The sequence below is a fragment of the Alligator sinensis genome, unplaced genomic scaffold, assembly GCF_000455745.1.
Source record: "Alligator sinensis unplaced genomic scaffold, ASM45574v1 scaffold307_1, whole genome shotgun sequence".
NCBI lineage: Eukaryota > Metazoa > Chordata > Crocodylia > Alligatoridae > Alligator > Alligator sinensis.
This window is the reverse complement of record NW_005842115.1, coordinates 295,883-304,592: the sequence shown is the minus strand read 5'-3', so window position 1 is coordinate 304,592 and position 8,710 is coordinate 295,883.

The window sequence follows — 8,710 nt, the reverse complement described above, 5'->3', positions numbered from 1 at the left end:
ATCTCATAAAGTTCAATAAGGGCAAGTGCAAAGTCCTGTGCTGCAGACTTCCATGCCATGCACTAGTACGGGTGGAGGACTGACTGGCTAAGTAGCAGACCTGCAGAAAAGGGCCTGGGGTTAAAGTGGGCAGTAAGCTGATTATGAGCAAACAGTATGCCCTTGTTGTGAAGAAGGATAACAGCATACTGGGCTCCATTAGTAGGAGTGTTGCCATCGGATCAAGGGAAGTGATTCTTCGCCTCTATTTGGCACTGGTGAGGCCACATCTGGAGTACGATGTCCAGTTTTGGGCCCCCCACTACAGAAAGGATGTAGACAAATTGGAGAGGGTCCAGCAGAAGGCAGTGAAAATTGTTCGAGGGCTGGGGAACATGACTTCTGAGGAGAGGCTGAGGGAACTGGGCTTATTTAGTCTGAAGAAGAGAAGAGAAGACTAAGGGGTGATTTAAGAGCAGCCTTCAACTACCTGAAGGGTGGTTCCAAAGAGGATGGAGCTAGACTGTTCTCCATGGTGGGAGATAATAAAACAAGGAGCAATGGGCTCAAGTTGCAACGAGGGAAATCTAGTTTAGATATTAGGAAAAGCTTTCTCACTAGGAGGGTAGTGAAACACTGGAACAGGTTACCCAGAGAGGTTGTGGAACTTAGACAAAGCCTTGGGTGGGATGATGTAGTTGGGGATGGGGATTGGACTTAGATGACCTCCTAAGGTCCCTTCTAACCCTAATTTTCTATGAATCTGTGATTCTATGATTTTTCCCCACATACTAGCCAACTGTAGGTTTATCAATAGGGGAGGGTGGGAGAAGGCCTCTCCATCTTTGATTCATTTGGTCATTGCTGTTCAAACAGACCCAATGCTTCCATGTGCTCAACATCCACTCCAGTTCCTGAAGTTGCAGAGGCAGAAAGTCACAAGGCCAGCCTGCCTCTGTACTATACTATGAAGTGAATCACAGTCGGTTTGTTAGTGCTGACAAGCTCCTTGCTAAAAAAGCAAACAAAACCTTACATGGCTGACAATATTCTTAAAATGATCTGGTGGTAAAAGCTCAGTGATTCCTCTTTATTGATTTGGTGTGTATAAGCAGAGAGCAGTAGTCTGTGGAAAGCATCGCAGCTGAAAATGGGTGAAGCAGCAAAGGAATACAACTCTTCGCGTATAATGGAGAACACATTTTCTCTAGTCTTAAGTGCTTCTGATCCAGTAAAGTGAGGATCCCTTTGACCACACTCAGTGTTGTATTACTGAAGACAGTGATTATAACTGAGGTTTGGAATCAGCATCACTGCTGGGGATGAACTAGGAGTCAGCCCACTACCAATCTGAAACAAGTCTGTTGGGCAACCTTCAGACCCTTTCATCAGGTAGGTTTAATTAGGTTCCTGTCACCTCCTCCAGCCCATTAGGACAGGTAGAAGCACAGTCCAGATGTAGTGTGGATAACCAATCAGGCCAGAAAGTGTTACCTGTGACAAACCCCTTCTATCACACCAACTCCCAGGAGGCTCAAGTCTGGGTCTTTTTGGGTAGGTTTGATAGATGCGCTTTAGAGGTTTCATAGAGTTCTGTGATTATCCTATTGCCAGGCCCTTCCTAATCTCTCAGATAATAGACCCTTATCAAACATGTTTTGCATTCAAGAGCTATCTGATCAGGTGTTTTGTGTTCTTGGATAGTTATTGGTGGTGGAGGCAAGAAAGAGCAGGCTGGGTAGGGGTCTGGGCACACAGCTTGAGGAGGGACACATCGAACATGGGATATACACTCAGGGGTTCAGCAGAGCTTGCTGTTTGCTGTTGTTTATTCCTTCAATGATCTTCAAAAGTCCAGGTGTGGGCAGTCCAGTAGATGGCTTCATAATTTGTAAGTTCTTAAAGGAAAGTGAAACCTTCTGCTCAACAGCAAAAGGTGGCATGAACAGGTGGTTCTGGTCATTGTGGCTCCTTAAGCTGCCTTAGCAGCGTCACAGTCTGGGACCACAACATGGACAAGGTGCAGCGCTGACTCACGAACCCTGAAACTTTCCTTGGTATCCAGACTTATTTGGCAGAGGCACCCATAGTCAGCAAGATCACAGAAGAGGTTGTGCAGGCCTACACAGTAAGGAACATACTGTTCCTGGCAGGCATAGGGCTCCACTTGTAAGGTGACATTCAAGTCCCAGGCTGCCAAGTCACTCACTGAAAGTGTCTGAGGTGCAGCCCTGTGGCAGGGCACTGTTTGTGCCTGCCACTTTAAGACCTAAGCCAAGCAGCCAGCAGGTGCCTGATTGTGGGAGCCATTTTAGATTCAGGGTTGCCTATATAAACAGGGCATTTTTGCCTGCTGGCAGGCTAGGCAGCAATACTGCCTGGCTGGAAGGCTTCATGGAACAACCTGGAGGTAAGGGAGGAGCTGTAGGAGATGGTTTAGGAGGCTCCTGGTCCTGACCTAAAACTGTACCCTACTGGGAGTGGGTAGCCTGGTGGGGTGCTCAGTGGCACAGGAGCCCCCAGGGAATGCCAGGCTAGTGATCACCCCAGTGAAAGGTGGGGTGGGGTGCCTTAACCCCAGCTCCCACAACCAGGTGGGTCACCTGCTAGTAGGGCCAGAAGGTGGACCCAGGAGTGAGAGTGGGGCTAGAGGCTCAGAGGCCTGACTGAGAGTACCCTCGACTGAGGGGCCGGACGAAGAGTACCCTCGACTGGCCAATACTGGGGCCAGGACCAGAACAGTCAAAAGGACCAGGGGCCCACCACAAGGGGCACCCAGAGCTGAGGGCCTGGGGCCCTGACTGGCCTTGGAGGCAAGGCCAGGGCCTGTGTGGTCAAAGGTCCCAGGGGGACCACGCCCAAGAGGGGAAATAGTTTTAGGGAGCAAGGCAGCCATGAATGAGGGCAGGGTAGGCTGTCTGAATGGAGAGATCTAAGAGGGGTCCTGATTGGAGAATTTTGGGGCTCAGTGTGGGGGGCCGGTGACATTAAAAACAGTGGATGCCATTGGTGAGGCATGAGCTGCGGGGGAGGGAAGGTATGGAGCCACAGATAGTGCCCCCTGGCATTGGGGCAAGAACGGGCAGCCTCCTGCCTTAATGAACATCTTAATTAATTAAGAACAAGATGTGGCAGGTGGGAAGGCGGGTGGGTGGCCCAGAACAGATGCGTGGGGCCATTGGTAGATGGGCCCTGAGAAGGCCCCTTGTTACAAGCCCATTTTGGTAAGGGCCCAGATGGTAAGGGGCTGAGCCAGTTCAAACTGTTTTGGTAGTGGAATGTGCTCAACAAATGCAATTGTAAGAACTGAGGTTGAGAGAGAAGTCATACAACTAGGAGCAAACCAGGATCAGGAGCAGCATGTGGAAGCTTGGCGCTATGGACAGGAAGCCAAGGTCAAGGTCACTATGTCCTAAAGCAAGTCAGATAAACACTTGGAAGTCTGTTAAATAGACTGCAGACCACTGCATAAGAGTCCTGCTGCATCCCCAACTATTCAGGAGGTGAATAAATGTGGCTAGCCTGATGCATTCCTGTTGGCCAAGCAGCCTTCACGGGGCTGCTTGTTACAGCTCCTGACACTGGAGAGTTATTTATGGCTTTTCTGTACTCCTAAACAGTTTGCCAAAACACAGGCTCTTGTGTATCCTGTTCCATTTCCTGCAAAAAATTTAGGAGATTAGATATAGGCAGTGGGAATGTAATGTAAAATGGGTATTTTCAAGAATGTGGCACTGAGCCCATGTTCTTCCATGTCTTCTTGAGCAAAGTTCAAGTGCTGAAATGAAAGGCCTGTTTACTGGCAAAGGTGATTTGAGTTCAAACCCAAAATAATTCCAGACAACAGATTTCTGAACTCATCATCTTCCTGGCATTTTTCAGAGTGATGCAAATGATGAGTGTTCAGGACTGGGGATGTGAGTAGTGAAGTCCCATGCAATGTTCTGAAATGTCAGTCTGCCTCATGTACAAAATCCCCCACATCTCTGGAATTTAGAAGAGGAAGCCAAAAATGCAGCTAAACTTGCTGTGTACTTGAAGGGTTTCCACAACCGTTATCTTCTCCTGAAAATCAGACCCCAGGGGGGAGACTTTGTTTGTTTGCCCTGCTTTTGACAAACTGAATGCATAATCAATCACGTGTGCTGATTGGTTAGTGCTGATTTTTTAAAAATTGCATTTGGAAGACAAACAGGATAGCCTAAGTCCAAAGCAAGGAAAATCTGAATTAAATGCCAAATAGAGGATAAAAAACCCCCTAATTTGTGTAAGTATTACAAAGAGCACCTAACCTGAGAATTTGCGACCCAACAAAATTGTATAGTGTATGGGCAGGATGAAGAGATGCAGTGCCTTGTATTTTGCGCTACCATTTTATACCCACTGTGCACTGGTGTTAATGCCAATCTGGTACATTCCTTTGGATAATCCTTGGCATTTTTTTATTTTTTTCATTATTTCTCTTCATTTATTTCAATCTTCTGTTCCAATCCAGTTACTTTTTTCTCATAGTAACTATTAAAAAAATAGCAGAGGTCTTGCACACTACTGAGATGATCATATTAGTGTCTGATGAAAATGAATTCCTTAACTTTGCCAAGCTGTGTAATGGGGTGATCAGGTCATAGGTTGAATGTAGCATGCTGAGTTGGGGGATTGCTGGGGTGTAAACCAAGGTCAAACTGTGTATCAGTCTGAGTCTGGGATCAGCCAAGGGTCTAGATGATGTTGCGGTTAGTGCAAATAGTTGATCCAGGCTGGGAGGGCCAAGACAGGACCAGGAGAAATCGGGAAGAGACAGAGTCCAAGCCGGAGGAACAGAGCACAAGCTTGGTTCAGAGCACGGAGTCAGGTCTAGGAATTTGAAGCAGGTGCGAGCACAAGACAACCTGTTGCTCAGACAGCTCTCTGTTGTCTTGTTTGAGCCTATATAGCCAGTGTGAGCAGGGCCTCTCTATTAGGAATGAGTCGGTTTACCTCCAACTGGGCCTTGGCTCATTACACTATCTTCCAAGCCCTCTTTCTTGCTGCTGTTAGCTATGTCACATTATGCAACTATATAGGCAGACCTGGTATTGTGGAAGGTGAAAGGAAGGGAGTAATCCATGAGATGGCATTGTTGTGATCTACCAACAGCCTCGGAAATTAGAATTAAAGCCCAGATCCACAAATGGACTTCAAAGAAGCGATGTTGAGCATCACCTGGAGGGATGTGGGCAGTGGGGTCCCCCAGGGCTCGGTCCTCGGGCCTGCACTGTTCAACATCTTCATCAGCAACTTGGACAAGGGGGTGAAAAATGCCTTGTTCAGATTTGTAGATGACACCTAAGATGTGGGGAGAAGTGGGCACTCTAGAAGGGAGGGACAGGCTGCAATTGGATCTGTACAGGTTACAGAGGTGGGTGGAGGAGAATAACATGGGATTCAGCACTGACAAGTCAGGGTACTGCACCTAGGGAGAGAGAACCAGCAGCATACCTACAGGCTGGGGAACTCCCTTCTTGTCAGTGCAGAGGCAGAAAAGGATCTTGGAGTCATTATAGACTCCAAGACAAACATAGGCCGCCAGTGTGGGGACGCAGTCAGGAAGGCTAACCGCACCTTGTCATGCATCCACAGATGCATCACAAGCAGGTCCAAGGAGGTGATCCTTCCCCTCTATGCAACACTGGTCAGGTCGCAGCTGGAGTACTGCGTCCAGTTCTGGGCGCTGCACTTCAGGAGGGATGTGGACAACATCGAGAGGGTCCAGAGGAGGGCCACTCGCATGATCAGGGGCCAGCACAGCAGGCCCTACAAGGAGAGGCTACAGGACCTGAACCTGTTCAGCCTCCACGAGAGAAGGCTGAGAGGGAATCTGGTGGCAGTCTACAAACTGGCCAAGGGGGACCAGCAGGCAATGGGAGAGTCTGTTCCCCTGAGCACCACTGGGAGTAACAAGGAATACTGGCCATAAGTTGACGGAGCGTTGATTCAGGCTGGATATCCGAAGGCACTACTTCCAGGTCCTAGCCGCACTGACTGTGAACCAACTTCCAAGGGAAGTGGTGCTCGCTCTTACCCAGGGGGTCTTCAAAAGGAGGCTAGATAGACACCTTGCCGGGGTTGTTTGACCCCAGGGTCAGACTTGATGATCTGCTCAGTTCCCTTCCGAACCTACCAACTATGAAACTGTGCCTTTCTTAGGTGCTAGCTACCAGCACTTATAGTATATCTCAGTGCTCGGAGCACTCGCCCAAGAAGTCGGAGATGACGACTACCAACCTTGACCCTGTTATTTGAATTGGTGTGTGTTGTATTGAGTTCCATGCTGTCCGTGTGTGCTGGGCATGGTGTGCTCATGCCTGGTGGAGTGGGACTCTCAAGAAACTTGGGTAAGGGGACACGTTGCTTGTGAATCCGAAATAGCTTTTGGTGTCAAGATGGATCCAGATATTCGTCTCAGTTAAGAGCCTAGTACTTTTGGAATATGCAGTAGCAGTACCTTAAATGCTTAAGTAAATTTTCTGATGAAAATTTAGGTGCTTACCGACACCTAATTTTGAATTGCTTAGTTGGATTAAGGCAACTAAATTCCACATTAGTTGCATGTTGGCTACTCAAATGTGTGTTTTTTGTTTTTGTCTGGCCCAAGTTCTTAAATGGGATCAGGTAGTATTGAATTGGAAGCAGAGACCTGGACTGATGTGGGCGGTCCCATGTTGGGCCATCTGGAGCTGGCATTTATTGTCAGACTTGATCACTGGGCCATGCAGCAGTTGAGACCAGAGGTGATATGTGACATTGGTCATGTCCTATGGTGGTATGCAACATTGGTCACAGTTGGAGTACTGCGTCCAGTTCTGGGTGCCGCACTTCAGGAGGGATGTGGACAACATGGAGAGGGTCCAGAGTGTCATAACCAAATGAGTTGAGTGCCCCTGTCACAATAGAACTGCCCTGAATAACCGCAGTTACTTTCAAATTTGGTCACGTTCCACCTCATTAGTTATTCCTACCTAGCAGTCCGTTATTGACTACTCCGGACATATAAAAGTTCATGCAGCTTCCGCCCAAGTCGGAGACCTCTGAGCACGCGGCAGAGTAACTACGGAGAACTCTGTAGCGCGATCGAGGAAACTTGGCGGACTGATCACCCACCGATATCTCCCCGTCACCGGGTCCTTTTGACATACCCCCGTTATCCTGCAGGTTCCTTTTCGTTCAAAAACTCGTTTACTCGTAACTCGTCTACTATCCGTGTCAACGCAAGCAAGCTACCTCGAAGCCTGCACTGCCATTCCACGCGGCGTAAGTAAAGCAATCTTTTAAAACCAATATGCTGTCTCGCCTCTCCATTGCCGGCCCGCCTGACGTCCGATTAAACTAGCGATCCTCGGGTCGGCTCCGGCCGCCCGGGACACAGAGGAGGGCCACTTGCCTGGTCAGGGGGCAGCAGGGCAGGTCCTATGAGTGGAAGCTAAGGGACCTGAACCTGTTCCTTCTCCTCAAGGGAAGGCTGAGAGGGGATCTGGTGGCCATCTATAAACTTACCAAGGGGGACCAGCAGAGAATAGGAGAGTCTTTGTTCCCCCAAGCACTACCCGGAGTAACTAGGAATAACAGCCACAAGTTGACTGAGAGTAGGTTCAGGCTACACATCAGGAGGCACTACTTCACAGTCAGGGCGGCTAGAATCTGGAACCAACTTCCAAGGGAAGTGGTGCTCGCTCCGACCTTGGGGATCTTCAAAAGGAGGCTAGATAATCACCTAGCTGGGGGTCATTTGATCCCAGCATTCATTTCCTGCCCACGGCAGGGGGTTGGAGTTGATGATCTGCTCAGGTCCCTTCTGACCCTACCAACTATGAAACTATGATAAATACATGGACTATTGGCAGCTCCCAGCTCAAAAGGGAAGGGTGCAATTCCCCATCTAACTGAGAATAGTAGAAGGCTTTTCTCACTACTTTGACTGCTTTGGTCACCCAGGAGCTTTTTTGATAGCCAGGAACTAAAAGAACACAGAGACCTTGTGCCACCCTAGCTGCTTTCAGTTACAGGGACCAAAAGGTCTATGTAGTAGATGATTTCAGTCATAGAATTAAGCTTGGAAAGACTGCGAAGCCTGGTACACTCAGAACACCTGGGCAAGAGGCCACCAAAGAGGCATTGAGCCAAAAAAACACCAAATGAAAAGAGCTGGATGCCAATAAATGGTAGAGAGGAACCCAGAAAATATTCTTGGAGCAGCCCCAGCTTGATGACTCTAAACAGCTGGTCCTGTGGCCAGAGAACTCCTTTACCTTCAGCTTTCACAGAAGACCTGGCAGGCTAAAGGGATTGCTAGGGCAGTGATTCTCAGCCTCACTGGACTTGAGATACGTCCATAAATTTTGTGAATTGAATGGCACTCTGACTTATATACTACAGTGCTTACCTCTTTTTTTTGTAAGGGTCTGGGCAGTGGCGGAGGAGTGGGGGATCAGTCAGACAGGGGCAAGCCTGGATCTGTGCTTATCTGCGCACCTCCTCACACCTCACTTATCTCCATGGTGGTATACTTCATAGCATCTGATGGTGCCGCAGAGAGCCGTGGCAACATGGATGAGAATTGCTGGTCTAGGGTGACATTCAACTCACAGAAAAGACACAGAGCTTAGGGAGTGTGGCCCCTTTTTGGTGCTAAGAGCCAGGAGGGAGAATCTTGCAAGATCGTGTTTCCATGGGGGCCAGATTACTAGGTAGCAGC